This window comes from Danio rerio, chromosome 22, assembly GCF_052040795.2.
Source record: "Danio rerio strain M-AB ecotype USA chromosome 22, GRCz13ab, whole genome shotgun sequence".
Taxonomy (NCBI): domain Eukaryota; kingdom Metazoa; phylum Chordata; class Actinopteri; order Cypriniformes; family Danionidae; genus Danio; species Danio rerio.
This window is the reverse complement of record NC_141042.1, coordinates 15,652,372-15,668,118: the sequence shown is the minus strand read 5'-3', so window position 1 is coordinate 15,668,118 and position 15,747 is coordinate 15,652,372. Positions and strand designations below refer to the sequence as shown.

General features: G+C 36.8%; 1 protein-coding gene across 2 annotated transcripts in view; it reads left to right on the top strand.

Annotated features, from left to right (window-relative positions):
• The window catches only part of elfn2a (extracellular leucine-rich repeat and fibronectin type III domain containing 2a), a 245,415-nt gene that overhangs the window by 115,114 nt on the left and 114,554 nt on the right, over positions 1 to 15,747 (top strand). For both annotated transcript variants that reach the window (XM_087302269.1, NM_001365944.1), the window contains 1 exon segment: positions 12,411 to 12,584. The gene's annotated coding sequence lies outside the window, so the exon portion shown is untranslated.

The window sequence follows — 15,747 nt, the reverse complement described above, 5'->3', positions numbered from 1 at the left end:
CAATGGTACTTATGCTTACACTAAGCAACCTGTTGGCACCTATGAAAAATTTAAAAACTGTTTTATGTACTATGCTTCTGTCAGGGTATAGGGTTGAAGGAGATGAAGACCCAATTGCAGGAAATGAAGGACTTTATTTAACAAAAAATTAAACAAAACAACTTCAATTTTCTCAGTGGGAGCTAAAAAATTAATACACACTATACAAGACTTGGGATTTGGCACGACAGACCGGAAAGAGATCATTGACAACAAACTCAAAGACGTACTCAATGATGAAGAGCTCAGTGACAACAAATAAAATCTGTATCAACAACGATGAACCAGCACAGGACAGAACACACTAGGAGAATTAATTGAAAAGACAAACCATTGGACAGACAAGCGGACAGGTGAACACAATGATTGAAAACAGGATAACCAGGTGGGTGGGACAAGACGATTGACAAAAAAAAGCACATGTTACAAACACCACAACACAAGCCATGCACTCACATAGAGACAGGACTAGAACACGCAGCCAATTAGAGAACTCATTGACCGAGTGCTCACATGAAACCAGACACTAAAGCATGTGGCTACAATGTAAACATGAAACCACTTGAAACCGAAACCAACAAGACTGAGGTGCTGAGAAAATAACATCATGCCACAGATAAAACAAACATAGAGACCAGGAAAAGAGCATGCATTTTGAGCCGCAAGTGGAAGCGTGCACGGAGAGAGACTCAAGCCGAGCACTACACACTAGACAAGGTGGAACTAGTGTCCGGACTCTGCCACCAAACAAGAGTTAACAAGACTAAAGTCCTGACGTCTTTGTTTCAAAGGTCATCGGGCTTGAAATTTCATGTTGAAATTTTATTATCTGTTTAGTGATTTATAATAAGCTGAAATTAAGAACATTAGAAGAGAGTCTCATTAAAGATACACAAAGTCCTAGTTGTGTGTTTTTGTCTATTTTGATGTGCTGTCAGTAGCAGTCATGATACTTTTAAGAGCTGTTAATTGGCAGATTCTTGGCAAGCAATCATAGCAAATCGTTGCTCACTTTGAGCGTGTACTGATTCTCTGTCAGTGCCCTTCTAGCTGCCAGAAAACTGCACAGTCATCAGGCCCTCCAAAGCTCCTGTAATCCCGCCCTCCGCCCCTGTGAACCCAACATGAAACATATACCATGGGAATCAGCCTTTCTTCCTCTGACATGCAAGTAGGACTATTCCGGAGACCTTTTTTTTTCACAACACGTAGTCCCACAGTTGGAGGTCCCAACTTGCAACTAAACTCACAAAGGGAAAAGTTTGCTGTCAGTTTGTCACATTGGTCTGATTTTTTTTTTCTGCCTACTTTTGAGATTCGACAGAATGACTGCATCTCAAGGTACTTCACTGGGCAGATGTCTGCAAGCTAGCTGGTAGCTCACTGAATGTTCCACATTAATGCATCGCCAGTAGTTGAGAAACTGTTTGTAGGACATGCCAGTTTGACTTTTTTTTCGTAAAGACACTTTCAACCAAAGCCTAGTTGTTTTATTTAGGTGCTCAGCATCAGAATGTTCCACTTGAATGATTGTGTGTACTTGCCTTTTTTTCCTGGGCTCAGTAAACAGTCCTTCACACTCACACGTTTAAAGTTTGGGTGCAATCTATGTACGTGAGTGCCATATGCTTGGATTTAATTTATGATTTATTTTACTTTCACAAAAGTGAAAGGATTAATTTTGCTGTGCCAGAAGTGGGACATGTGAAACGCTGTAATACGTTGGGGGAGTGCAAATCAGAGAGGAAAATACACTAAAAATTCTAACTCTGAATACTGTATAAGGCCATTACCTGAAAATCTGCTTCTGAATTCTACAGGAATTTGATTTTGTATATTAGCATTGCTAAGATAATTAGTTTTTTTCCCTCGACCCTTGGCCATTACTTTCTCTCTCAGATTGAGTAATGATAAATTAAGCTAGCTTTGCAAGGTGATTAACATGGTCCTGGTCTTGGAGGTTTATTTTGGAGGTTTATTTTTTTAGGGGATAGGGTTTATCTAATCAAACAGGTTGTGGGGAAGCTATGGCCTAGAAAGTTGGACTTGTGATTAAACAGTTGCAGGTTCAAGTCCCAGCACCAGCAGTGATTGTTGGTGGAGGGGGTGTAAATTACCAATACTCTCTTCCAAAATCGGGTTGACATCAGAACCCAATGTCAGGCCAACGTCATTGTCCAATGTCAGACAGACATTGAATTTTGGTTTTTAAATCTTTAAGTTGTAATGCAACTTAAAATATACAGTTGAAGTCAGAATTATTAGCCCCCCTGATTTATTAGACTGCTTGTTTATTTTTTACCCAATTTCTGTTTAATAGAGAGCAGATTTTTTCAACACATTTCTGCACATAATAGTTTTAATAACTCATCTCTAATAACTGATTTATTTTATTTTTGTTATGATGACAGTAAATAATATTTGACTAGATATTTTTCAAGACACTTCTATACAGCTTAAAGTGACATTTAAAGGCTTAACTAGGTTAATTAGGTGAACTATGCAGGTTAGGGTAATTAGGCAAGTTATTGTATAACAATTGTTTGTTTTGTAGATTATCAAGTATAAATATAGCTTAAAGGGGCTAATAGTTTTGTCCCTAAAATGGTGTTTACAAAATTAATAACTGCTTTTCTTCTAGCTGAAATATAAGAAATAAGACTTTCTCCAGAAGAAAAAATATTATCAGACATACTGTGAAAATTTCCTTGCTCTGTTAAACATTATCTGGAAAATATTTTTAAAAAGAAGAAAAAAATTCAAAGGGGGCTAATAATTCTGACTTCAACTGTATATATATTTATATATTAACGTCTAAAGATGTAACAGCTTGAAGTTGTGTCGACGTTACCAATATGACATCTAACAAACATTGGATTTTAGTTGCCGTACCTGATGAACAGTACGTCAGTATTCGACATCAATATGACATTGGTTTAAGATGCTGGTTTAACGTTGGATTTTGGTCACTTGCCAACACAACCTAAAATTGACAAAATATCAACATCAGTTTTAGTTGTTATTGGACGTCAAAATAACATTGTCCTTAGATGCTGGCAACCTAAATTTAACCTAATATTATTCAGATGACGTCTGCTGGGTTGTTTCACACTGCTTATACTATACTTGGAGTTAACAAATATTCCTAAGAATCATTTTACACTGTACATTCCTAAATTCCAAACACCAAATGCTTTGGAGCAGAGCTTCATAACGCTAGGTAAAATCTGGTGCTAACACTGCTTTCAAACTACAGTACGTGTTCTAACCTGCGATTAAAAGCAGTGTTTAGAATGATGATACCCTGGGGTTAAGCAAAGAGTGTAAAGCAAATTGTGTTTTCACAGTGTGTATTGTGTGAATTGCTTTGCATAAGTGTCTGCTAAATGTAAATGCAAACACATTTTCAAGCAATCCCAAAGACACAGGTTATAATTTTTATGCGTGCTTGTCCAGGGAAGGAGATGAACTCTAAAGGATAAAAGCCCTCTAGGTCAAGAGTTGGCCACCCATGACTTAGCATGTCAATGAGAGAGTCTGCATGTTGACCTTTTATTGATCATTTTATTTTCCCACACTATTCGTGGTCGATGCTTGTATGAACACATCTTAGCCATGCTAAAAACTAGGTTAGACCTACAGCTGGCACGTTTTGTTGTGCTAATACTGTGTTAGTCCCCATATAGATATCTCAACGGGATGTGAAGTGATGCAACCCACGCTTACACATGCCAGCCTGCCTGAAACCCTCTTGTCACAAATTTCTGAGGGAATATATACTGTTGTGCAATTACTATGTTGTTTTCCATACAGATATCCCAATAGGCTACAAAGTGATGCAACCAATATTTATGTAGCGGAGGCCAGCTAGTAAAGTGCTGTTCAGGTAAACCTCACTCTTCTGACCTCTAAAGGTGCTCTAGCCACAGATTCTAGAGGCCATCTTTATTCTCCTTGGTAGGGCAACCGACTCCCATGCAGAAGGTCACCAGTTCGATCCCAGCTTAGAATGGTTTGGGTGGTGTAGGACCATCGGTTACATTGGTGCTGTGACCTGGATGGTGGTGAGGTTAAGGAGGTTTAGTGTAGCTAAGGCCAGCTAGTCAAGTGCTGTGCAGGTAAACCTTACTAACTCTAAAGGTGCTCTAGCGACAGACACTAGAGGCCATGGTCTTTGGCCTCCTTGTTACAGCAACCGTCTCTCATGCGGAAGGTTGCCAGTTCAATCTCAGCTTGGAGCGGATTGAGTGGTGTAGCACCAGCATGGTTACATTTACACATGCTAGACTGCATAATTGGGCTACATGATTAAATAGCTTACTGACAAGCTAAAACTCTGTTTATATTCACATGCAATTTAATTGTTCTGTAATGAAGAAGAAGATAATCATTCAGTAATAATGACAGCAGGTAGTTTAGCTTCCAAGTGAACTGTGGCTCTATGTTACTGCTATACGTGAAAGCGTGAAAAAAAAAAACACATTTAGTAACATTTTTGCCTAACTGACTCCAATACCTTGTCACTGCTAGCACCACGTTCTAATATTTGAGCTACAGGAAGATATGAAACACCTTCAAAATATTCAACAAGTGGAACACATACTAGACTGAATTGTCATAAAAATTTTGACAATGCAAAAACAGATACGCAATTCTAATACTCGAGAACCAAGTGAGCAAAATAATAATAGACACTTTGATGCTCAAAGTTTCTGGAGGCTAAGTTGTCACAGACAAGGGCATCTGACAGTTGTTTAGTTGTCTCTTAAAAAAAAAAAAAAAAAAAAAAAAAACTCCTCAACTCACACACCCTATGAAGTGAAACGTCAAAAATTATAGCTTTAATCCAGGATGCACAAATCATTTATGAGTAAACAAACCTTTAAATCATACCTGTCTGCTTGCAATTCATCTGCAAGGTGAAACATAATGTGACATGACACGTCGTCAAAGACACAATGTGTATTTTTCTTCCTCAAGTCTTATTGAAGTGACAGTATAGCTCTCCTTCGCCTGTCCTTAGAAACGTCAATGGGGGAGGTCGGTGTGATTTATTTTCAAAAGACTGATGTTCAATCCTGGTGTGTTTGTATAGAGTGATACGGTCTACATCCCTGTGGCTACAGCCCGCTGAACACTTCATTGTGAGTCATCACTGGCTACACCGTCTGCTCTTATTATTGCGATACTGTAATTAGGCACATTTACAATCTCATTGGCATCGAGAAAATACATTGCTAACGTCAAGATTTGATGGGTAGTAGGCGTTTTTGACGCACTGAAGTAATGCATAGTCTTTTATAAGTTGCGCAAAGGGTCAGATGTGGAGGCAGGTGTGTAGGAGACTAGATGAGAAGGTTGTTGTTCTTCAAGCAAGAATGCAGGTACACAAACAACATTTATGAACTTTAAACACACAAAAACATTTCTAAGTAGCTATAAGCTACACCAACAGTACTGTATTTGTTCAATCCATGATCATGCACAGTACAAGTTCTTTGATGTCATTGTTGAGAGAAACTTTGGTGAGTGTCACTCACCAACATTGTTTGTGTTTGTATTTGGAACTTCATCCATTTATTTTCCTTTGGCTTAGTCTCTTTATTTATCTGGGGTCTCCACAGCGGAATGAACTGGCAACTTATGCAGCATATTTTTTACACAGCGGATGCCTTTCCCTATACACACTCATTCACATATGCACTTATACACAACGGCCAATTTAGTTTATTCAATTCACCTATACTCTCAGGTTTTTGGACTGTGGGGGAAACCGAAGCACCCTGAGGATACTCATGTGAGCACGGGGAGAACATGCAAACTCCACACAGAAATGCCAACTGGCCCATTTGGGACTCAAACCAGTGAGCTTCTTGTTGTGAGGCGACAGTGCTAACCACTGAGCCACCATGTCGCCCCATATTTGGGACTTTTAAAAGTAAAATAAAGGATTACTAGGGATAGTGCTTATATTTTGTTACTCTTATAATATAGACTTGGAACCTCTTGATTAATAAATTGGATTGATAGTTGCATCCATTTACTGTAAGATTGCAGTTAGCATTTTTTACAGAACTTACAGAACTTTACAAGTATTTGACAAACATCTATAATCTCAGAACATCACTATTCCCTCACAAACATACTTTAACTAGCCACTCACACTGACTTTAGTGGGTTTCTTAGCCATACTGTAACTTTCTACAGATATTCATTCAGGTTTACATCAGGACTTTGGGCTGGCATTTCATTATTTAATTTTTTCTGCTTTAAGGAACTGCTTAACCCATTTGGTTTTGTGTCCCATTGGATCCAAATAGATTTAACTGTAAAATTCTAAACTTTGAATGTGTTCTCTGTCCATAGAACGTTGAAAACACTGTATGTGAAACTGCAACAATTAAACATGGTTTTACTGTATTAAAAGTAAAATAACCCAGAGTTTGCAAAATGTGGTAGCCCGGGGCTATTTCTTTTTCAATCAGGCTACCAAAATCTATCTACACAAAATTTCTTCTACACCGACAGTGGGGTATCTAGATCCAACCATCAATCCATCCATCTTTTATTATAGTAAAAGTGATATAACCCAGGGTTAGCAAAATCTGGTAGCCTGACTAATGGGACTATTTTTTTCAGTTAGGCTAAATCTATCTACAAATCTATCTACACCGTGCCCAGCAGGGTATTTAGATAGCCAGGGAGGCAGGCAGGCTGGCAGGCGGGCGTCCGTCCATACTTTTATCTATTGTTCAGTTGTATTTTTGTTCCATCCTTCCATCTATCTATCATTCTATCTTTCCTTCTATCTATCAATCAATTGTATTGTAGTGTTACATCCATCCATCCATCGTTCTGCCTATCTGTCTGTCTGTCTATATCTATTTATTGTTCCGTCCATCCATCCATCCATCCTTCTACCTATCTGTCTTTAGGTCTACATTCATCCATCAATCCATCCATCCATCCATCCATCCATCCATCCATCCATCCATCCATCCATCCATCCATCCATCCATCCATCCATCCATCCATCCATCCATCATAGTATAGGTAATATAACCCAGGGTTTGCAAAATCTGGTAGTTATTTTAATTTATTTTTTATTTTTTAGTCAGGCTACAAAAATCTATCTACACCGTGCACAGTGGGGTATCTAGATAGCCTAAAAGTCAAACTGTTAATAAATTTTGGTAGGCAGACTAAAAAAACAATAGCCCTGGTACTTCGCGCTAGCAGATGGTTTATTGTTTGTATAACTAGTTCTACCACCATGATTAAACTATAGTTAGAATTGCAAAACTATGGTTAAAGTGTGGTTGACTATATATCTGTAATATATTTGTAATTACACCTAATTTAATACTATAAAGGCTCTTTTAACAATCTTTAAAACAGCAATTGAATGAAACAAGAAAATTCTGCTATTTAACCTAGTACAAACTCTTACTGCTTTTTATAAAGATGATTACTTGTTACATAACATCTCTGTGGCCTTGGATGCTCGTAGTGTCCACACGAGGGGAAAAATACATCCAATTATCTTGATGAAACCTTGGTAATCTTTCTTTTATCAAACTAAGTGTAATAATTGTCCTCGTGAGATAGAAATATTGAAATTGATCACATTGCTGGAAGGTATTTGCAAAATAATCCGACTTCTTAGAACAGGTATTTAACTACACCGTAGTTGGTGTTAAAACACAAACGATGCTACTAGATAGAGAGATGGAGAGGTTGTTATGACATAAACAGCCATATCAAAAGGATAGAACTTGTCCTGTGGTATTGAAACTTGATGTTTGGGCCTTTCCTCGAGGGGGTTTTGAGACAGACAGAAGAACCAGACTGGGAAATTAAGAATAAACAGACAAGTGCGACAAGTGGGAGCGCAGGATGATGGTGAGAAAGAGATTGACAAAATAACAAGGTAAATAAAGAGAATGGGCGATAGTGACAGCGCAGCAGAGGGAAATACAAAGACTTCTGCTAGTCAACACTCGAAAATCTGAGCGCAGTTTTAGATATTAAGATCTCATCTGAAGCTCTACAGAGGGAATATTTGAGATTATAGTGGTCTTATTGTCAGGCAAAACACATGAGTAGTATTAGACACCATCTGATTTGCATTGAGTCTCATTGCCATCTTGGGGAAACCTTTGAGATCTTATTTTTTATGTATATCTGTAATGTGTTAGGTATTTTGAGCTTTTTACTCTTTTCATGCTTTACGACTGACTGCGCTTTTTAAAAAATCGTGTTTGTCATTCCGTTTGTCACTTCCTGTCTGTTATAGACTTATGTTTCTTCCTAAATCTCATCCGTCGCTTCCTCTCCATGTGGTCACGGCTCTCTGCTCCGCATTGATTGCCAGCACACTGGATCGAAACATCATTTTCATCTTTGCTTCTGCTCACTCACATCATGTCGTGCTTGTTTTCATCTATCTATCTATCTATCTATCTATCTATCTATCTATCTATCTATCTATCTATCTATCTATCTATCTATCTATCTATCTATCTATCTATCTATCTATCTATCTATCTATCTATCTATCTATCTATCAATCCTTCCATCCTTATGTCATTGTATTTTTTTGGTCTGTATCCTGTATCCTATTAGGGAATAAATTGTGGCCACTTCTGAGTAACACGGTTGTGCAAAGACAGAAAAAGAACCGCATCTCGCCCACACCCTAATACTTATTATTACACAGTACAGTACTCTCCGCTGCTTCTTATTTTAAATCTTTCATTCTCTTTTATCTCACTTTCTGATTTCCTTTCATATCTGTCGGCCTTATTCAAATTACATCACACATCATCTCCAATTTCTATTTCCTGCCTATTTCTCACTTTTCCTCTAATAATAGGTTTTACTTTCTTCGTCTCTCTCTCTGTTCTGCCTTTCTGGGTGAGACACATTTTGTCGATGAAAGAGGATGTGATGTGATGTGAAGTGAACGTGTGTGTATAGTTGATTGGTTTTTCAACTATGGTCACTTTTGACAATTTGAAATTTGAAAAAGGATGCTCCTAAAAATGGAAATTTCACACTTGCTAGTTTATCAATCTCCGACCAAAGCAGTGCTTTATTGTGTGTTGTGTCCTTCGAAATGGAAATTTTAACATTTTGTGAAACGAAATGGTGGATGGCTCATTTAAGGATATTTATGGATAGTTGACAGGCAGTGAAAAATGTATTTTTTATTTTTTTTTTGGAAAACTAGAAGAAAATTTCTTAATAAAAAAACAACAACATTTATTTAGTTTGATGTCTGATGTTTGAGAAAATATAAGAGGTCACTAGCTTTTTCAATTCTTACAGTTTTTTATTTTTAATTTTACATATGTTAAATACGTTCAATAGGAGGACAGAAAAAAAATCTTCATAATATACAAGTGTGAGAGCAATTTATCTTCAATGTTGGACCACATCTTCATATATTGCTATTTATTATATATGAAATTCAATAATGTTGTTTTTTCTCCATGACTTATTGGACATTTGCAGTAAATAGGGGTGTCACACTAAAAGATGACACAACTTAACAATTATATTGTGGTTCCAGTTAAATAAGTGAAATATTATGAGACAGAAACATTTTCCAGTTTTTATAAAATGTTGTCCATGGAAGACAGACATGTTCAACCATTTACTGCATTATAAATGATGTAAGTTCTAATTATATTATTTTTGACATGTGTGCAGTGAATACAACATCACCTCAACAAACCATTGTAGATATATTTCCATCCTTATAAGAGATGTCAGCAAGTTTAATCCTATATCAAAAAGAAAAATAGGAAATCTACTAATAGCTCCCTAGCTTCAATAATAACATTAAAAAATACTAAGGTAATAACAAAGTAAGTTATTATTAATTTGACCCTCCTCATAACAGTTTTAAGGAGTAATATATCAAAATTCTTAACAACAACATCAGGCAGTCTGCAGAAAAACTTGGCCTTGGGGATTAGTGGATATTTCAGCATGACAATGACCTAAAATGCTCAGCAAAAGTGGTGAAGAATTGGTTAGCAAGCAAAAACAATAATGTTTTGCAGTGGTCTAGCCACAGTCCTGACTTAAATCTGATTAAGAATCTGTGAAGGGAGCTAAAGATCAGGGTGATGACAGGTAGACCCTCTAACCTGAAAGAGGATGAGGCTCTTTGCTAAAGATGAAGGGGGAAAAATAGCAGTGGAGACATGCAAAAAGTGGAGTCAGCAATTATAGGATGACTGTAATAGCCAATAAATGCTTTTCTATTGATTATTGAAAACTGGATATATGCTGGAATCCTAAAGGTAATGTCAATCCATTTTAAGACTTTTTAAAGGCCTTCTCAGAATGTTTTAAGACCTCATCGCCACTTCAAGTTCTAATCAGTATCAGTAAACTTTTCATCTAATAAACAGTTGTTAATAAACAGTTGTAGTTAAGTAAATCGATGGAGCACAATCATGCAGCAGAACTCAGATAAGCTCAAAAGAAACAAAGCTTGAAAGAATAAACTACGCTGTTGTTTTCAGCGACAGGCTTCAGCCGCTGTTTAAACTCGTCTTTCTCCACACAGGAGTACGCACATTTACATTTTCCCATTTGGTCGCCTGATTCGTTTTATGGTTTTGCTATATGTGGAGAGCGTCACATCACCTTCCTGCTTTTGTCGCAAATTATGTGACATTACCTGGATGGAGGAGCTTGCCCGGACACGCCCCAGCCCAAAACAATCACGTGGTTCGAGAATGCCATTGTTAATGTTCGGAAGAAAATAAATATATTTATGCTTTTTTGGAGTCAAACACATTAGACAACACTTGAACAAAATTTAAGACCTCGCAAAACACCGCTGAAGACTTTTTAATTCCTTTTAAGGGCCTTAATTTTTCATAATTGATTTATCAACTTTTAATATTTTTAAGACCCTGCGGACAGCCTGGAGAAGTGTATAAATCATTTTGAGCATGCCACTTTTTGTTCAAATGTTAATAACTGAGAAATCTATATTTTTTCCACAATTATTCCTCTTGCACATTGTCCTATTATATTTTGAGTGAAGAATGTGCCACAGAATGGGTCACTGACACAATATATAAAAGTGCCCTCAGTTGTAGAAATATCCAGGTATGTTGTAGTCTTGTGTAGAACACTCAAGTAATTTAACTCCACTTCTCTTACCTCAATGACATTTTAATTGGTACCATGGTGACATTTAAGAGGTAAGGTAAAATGGTTCAGTCCATTTTGTTCTTCTCATTAGAGGCAGACAATATAGTGCAAATACCCTTCAGTATGTCGACAAGCTGGTTTCATTTCAGAAAATTTAATCTGACACTTTCCTATTTTCACTTCCATTTGTGTATAGTACTGCTGCTGATCAAGTATTCATTCGGATGAAAGAGTCTTTCCTTCTTATCTGCAATCTTAATTTCAGATCTTTTCTTGTTTGGTGCCAGACATGACTGATGAATTCTTTTGTACTCCTTATTGCTAAGGATACAAGAAAATTAGAATAGGTTTTAGCAAAATCTTTTGTTCTTGACAGATCTTTAGGCTTTAGAATTAAGCGTGTTTATATGTGCACAATAACAATAAATATGGGATGGCTTACATTTACATTTACATTTAGTCATTTAGCTGACGCTTTTATCCAAAGCGACTTACAAATGAGGACAAGGAAGCAATTTACACAACTATAAGAGCAACAATGAATAAGTGCTATAGGCAAGTTTCAGGTCAGTACAGTCTAAGAAGGAAAGTATTAGTAATATTTTAGTATTTTAGTAAATTTTATTTAGTTATTTTAATTTTTTTTGAGTACAGTTAGTGGTATATCCAGAGAGGCAATTGCAGATTAGGAAGTGAAGTGGAGACTAAATAGTTGAGTTGTTAGTCGTTTCTTGAAGACAGCGAGTGACTCTGCCGTTCTGATGCAGTAAGGTAGTTCATTCCACCAACTGGGCAGATTAAACGTGAGCGTTCGCGAAAGTGATTTCTTCCCTCTTTGGGATGGAACCACGAGGCGACGTTCATTCACAGAACGCAAGTTTCTGGAGGGCACATAGATCTGCAGAAGTGAGAGCAGATAAGAAGGAGCAAAGCCAGAAGTCGCTTTGTAGGCAAACATCAGAGCTTTGAGTTTGATGCGAGCAGCAACTGGCAGCCAGTGCAAACGGATGAGCAGCGGAGTGACGTGCTCTTTTAGGTTCATTGAAGACCACTCATGCTGCTGCGTTCTGGAGCAGCTGAAGAGGCTTGATAGAGTTAGCTGGGAGCCCGGCTAGTAGAGTTTAGAATAACGGATGCAATCATTTTGTTGAAATGTAATCAAATTCATATTTTTCTTCTCCATTTTTCCTCAGTGGACTTTCACAGACGATTTGGGTGTTTTGAAGTGGGTGAAGCTGTTATTGTGACAACATACAGTACCTTTGGATCTGAAAAGAAGAAAGGAGCATTCGGAATCATCAAAAAGTGACCATACAGAGAGGAGAGTAAACATGTCATCCTGAATCCTGATTTATCAGAGTCTAAAGGTAAGAACTTTTAAACTACTTAGCAGTTTGCTAAACCTTATATGTTCCTGTGTCATGTGTAGAAACTAAAGATAAAAACATTGTTTCAATGTAGGCGCAATTACTCCATGATTCGTTTTTGTAAGTGTACTAAACTGTATCACATTTACTGTCTGTAATCAGGGCTTGTTTTTGACTGACACGGCAGTTATTTTTGATGCTGGACATTTACATTTATTCAATTAGTAGATGCTTTTATCCAAAGTGACTTGCACATGAGGACAAAAGAAGCACTTTAAATAATCAGAGATCAGCAATGACAAAGTTAGTTTAGCAGGTTTTTTTTTCTACACAAACGCATGCACATAAATGTATTTATGATTTATGAGGACTCTCCATAGGCCTAATGTATTTCATAGTTTTAAAACGAAACCCTTATTTTGTGACATTACTTTACCCTTGCCACTAAACCCAACATTCGCAGGACATTATTGTCAAAATATTCTGTTAAATGTGATTTTTAAGCATTTTGAATTATAAGGACTCGTAAACCTCCCAGTAAAACCTACCTATTACAACTAGGTAGTACCTAGGGCCAGACAGAATCTGCAGACATTTTTTGCAATTACTTCAACGTCTTTTTTTTTTTTTTTTTTAAAGAATAGACTTTTTTTGCAGAATAGTTTTGGGAATATCGTAACTAAATGTTTTATATATGAAATAAAAAAGAGATATTTTTATAATTATTTTTAGGGGTTCTTTACCTTTTATTGGGATAGGATAGCGGAGAACAGACAGGCAAGTATTCGGAGCAGAGAGAGGGGAAGGGTCAGCATAGAACCTTCAGCCGGAAATCGAACTTGGGTCGTCATAAGCACCATGGTGCTATATGAAGGCACACTTTACCACTAAGCTATTGGCACCAACAAAAACAACTTTTGCTTAATGTTTAGAATGCAAATCCAAATTGATCCACTTAATTAGTAAACAAAGCAAGTCTCTTATATAATATATCTAGTAAAAGACTGATAATATTACTTTACAAACTCTGTTGAAAATAAATCATATGAACATTTTTATATTAGTCAATAATGTTACTGAAATTAAAAAAAAAAAAACTAAATAAATATACATTTAAATACACAAGTAAATCAATAGTCTCAATCATGGGCTAAAAATCTGTGGAAATCTCATATACCACATAAACAAGTACACACACACACATAAATACATCACAAGCCCACTCAGCTGTGTGAAACACATTCAAAATGTGTATATAAGAAAGTGTCTGGTGCATACATTATAATATAGTTTGTGTGTAAAATTCTGTAAGATTTTAAATGCAAACAAGCAGTTTTGCATATTCTTTCAGTTTTTTATGTCAAATTTGTCTATTCTTCTACCTGAACTTAAAGATAAACAATGGATGGCATGAAAGATTAACACATTACACAAATCTAATGAATATTATTTTGTAAAGAAGTATTTAGTCAATAATTCTGAAGTGAATAGGAATTGTAAGGTCATTATATTTTGCTTAATTTAGTACAGTGTTCCATCTGCATCATATTCAAGAGCCTTCATAAAAAACGAATGCTATGAAAATCATTATTTTTTGATTCGCAGCCCTACTGATAAATGCACACAGCTGTGCCAGCATACAATATTTTTAGCCGGAATGTAATTGTCGCCAGCCAAAGGTGCAATTTGCTTTCTGACGAGTACCTTGTATTGCCTCATCTCTCGCTCTCTCTCTTGCCATTATCTCTCTATTTGTCAGCCAGTCAGGTGATTGTCTGATGCTCAACACAAACAGACACTCACTTACTCCCAAATCGCCAGACATTCCCTGCTGTTCTCCTGCTGTGATTTCTGTTCCAACTCTGAGGGCCAACTGAGAAAGTCTGCCAGCCAATAGGGGACAGTTACTGTATATGAGAGTGTGTGTTATTTGTGTGTGTGTGTGTGTGTTGGTGTTGAGTGTGTTTGGCACAATTCGAAGTGTTTTCCTGTAATACAGAATAAATGTGTTAAGTTCTTCAGCAATATAGCATCCAATAAAAAAAGCTATTCTATTTCTTGTTCCAGTGACAGCCAGGCAATATGGCAGAATAAACTTCATTTAAACCAAAAGCCAAAAACCTAATATACCTCATATATCCACATTGTAAGTAATGTAGGTATTAACCCACACTGTCATGGCAAGGTAAATTAAGGGTAAACACTTCTTGAGAGCGGCAAACCCAAAATTAGTTCATTTTCTGCTGTGTTGCTGAGATTTTCCCGCCTTTTTTCTTGACTCCCAGTCGTTGCAGAAGACAGGATTCATTTGTTTGCCTGCCTTTAGTTCCAGTTGTTTCTGTAAGTTTGCTTTTGTTTGTAGCTTATCCTGATGGTTCAGAACTGAAGGGCCAGTCATTGTAGAGTAGCCGCCAGTCAGTCCATGTTTCAGTAACTTGGCTTGCATATGGTGAAAATGCATTCATTCAGTCCCTAAGGGATTGGAAGGGATGAAAGAAGAGAAAAGGGCTGAAAAGACAGTCATTTACAGACTCAGTGACTCAACATACTTGCTATAGAGTTGGTTGTAGTAACACGTGTACAGAAAACCCTATGTGGTTTTAAGATTACACACTGGTGATTAACTGCTAAAGAAAAAGTTCACCCAAAAGTCATTTTCAACATCTCCTTTCCTTACCTCATCTCAACAGTGTGCCAGAAACTAAAATAAGCATAAACATAACCAAAATAAGCTCAAAAGAAAAACAGCTTAAAATAGAACAATTATGCTTTTAGTATGCGTCTCACTAAAAACTACAGTACCTTATTCAGCGCCCTTCAAGATTTCCAAATACTTTCTCCACATTATCTGATAAACCACCAGTATGTCAAGTATTTTGAATGCCATTTTGTCCATATGCTGCCCCATTTTATTAACTCATTCTTGAAATGATGGTGGACCTGCTGGCCACTATCCCTTCATAACAATTTATCTCCCAATAATAACACTTATTGTATTCACTCCATCATATTCACATTAACCCATTACAATAGCGAGTCACCCAGTACATTAATACTGGGACAAACTGAAAAGCAGAATCTTGATAAAAAATAAAACAAAACTGTTATTAAATACTCACCCTCTTGTGGTTTCAATCCCTTTAGATGATCATTCATCTTTGGA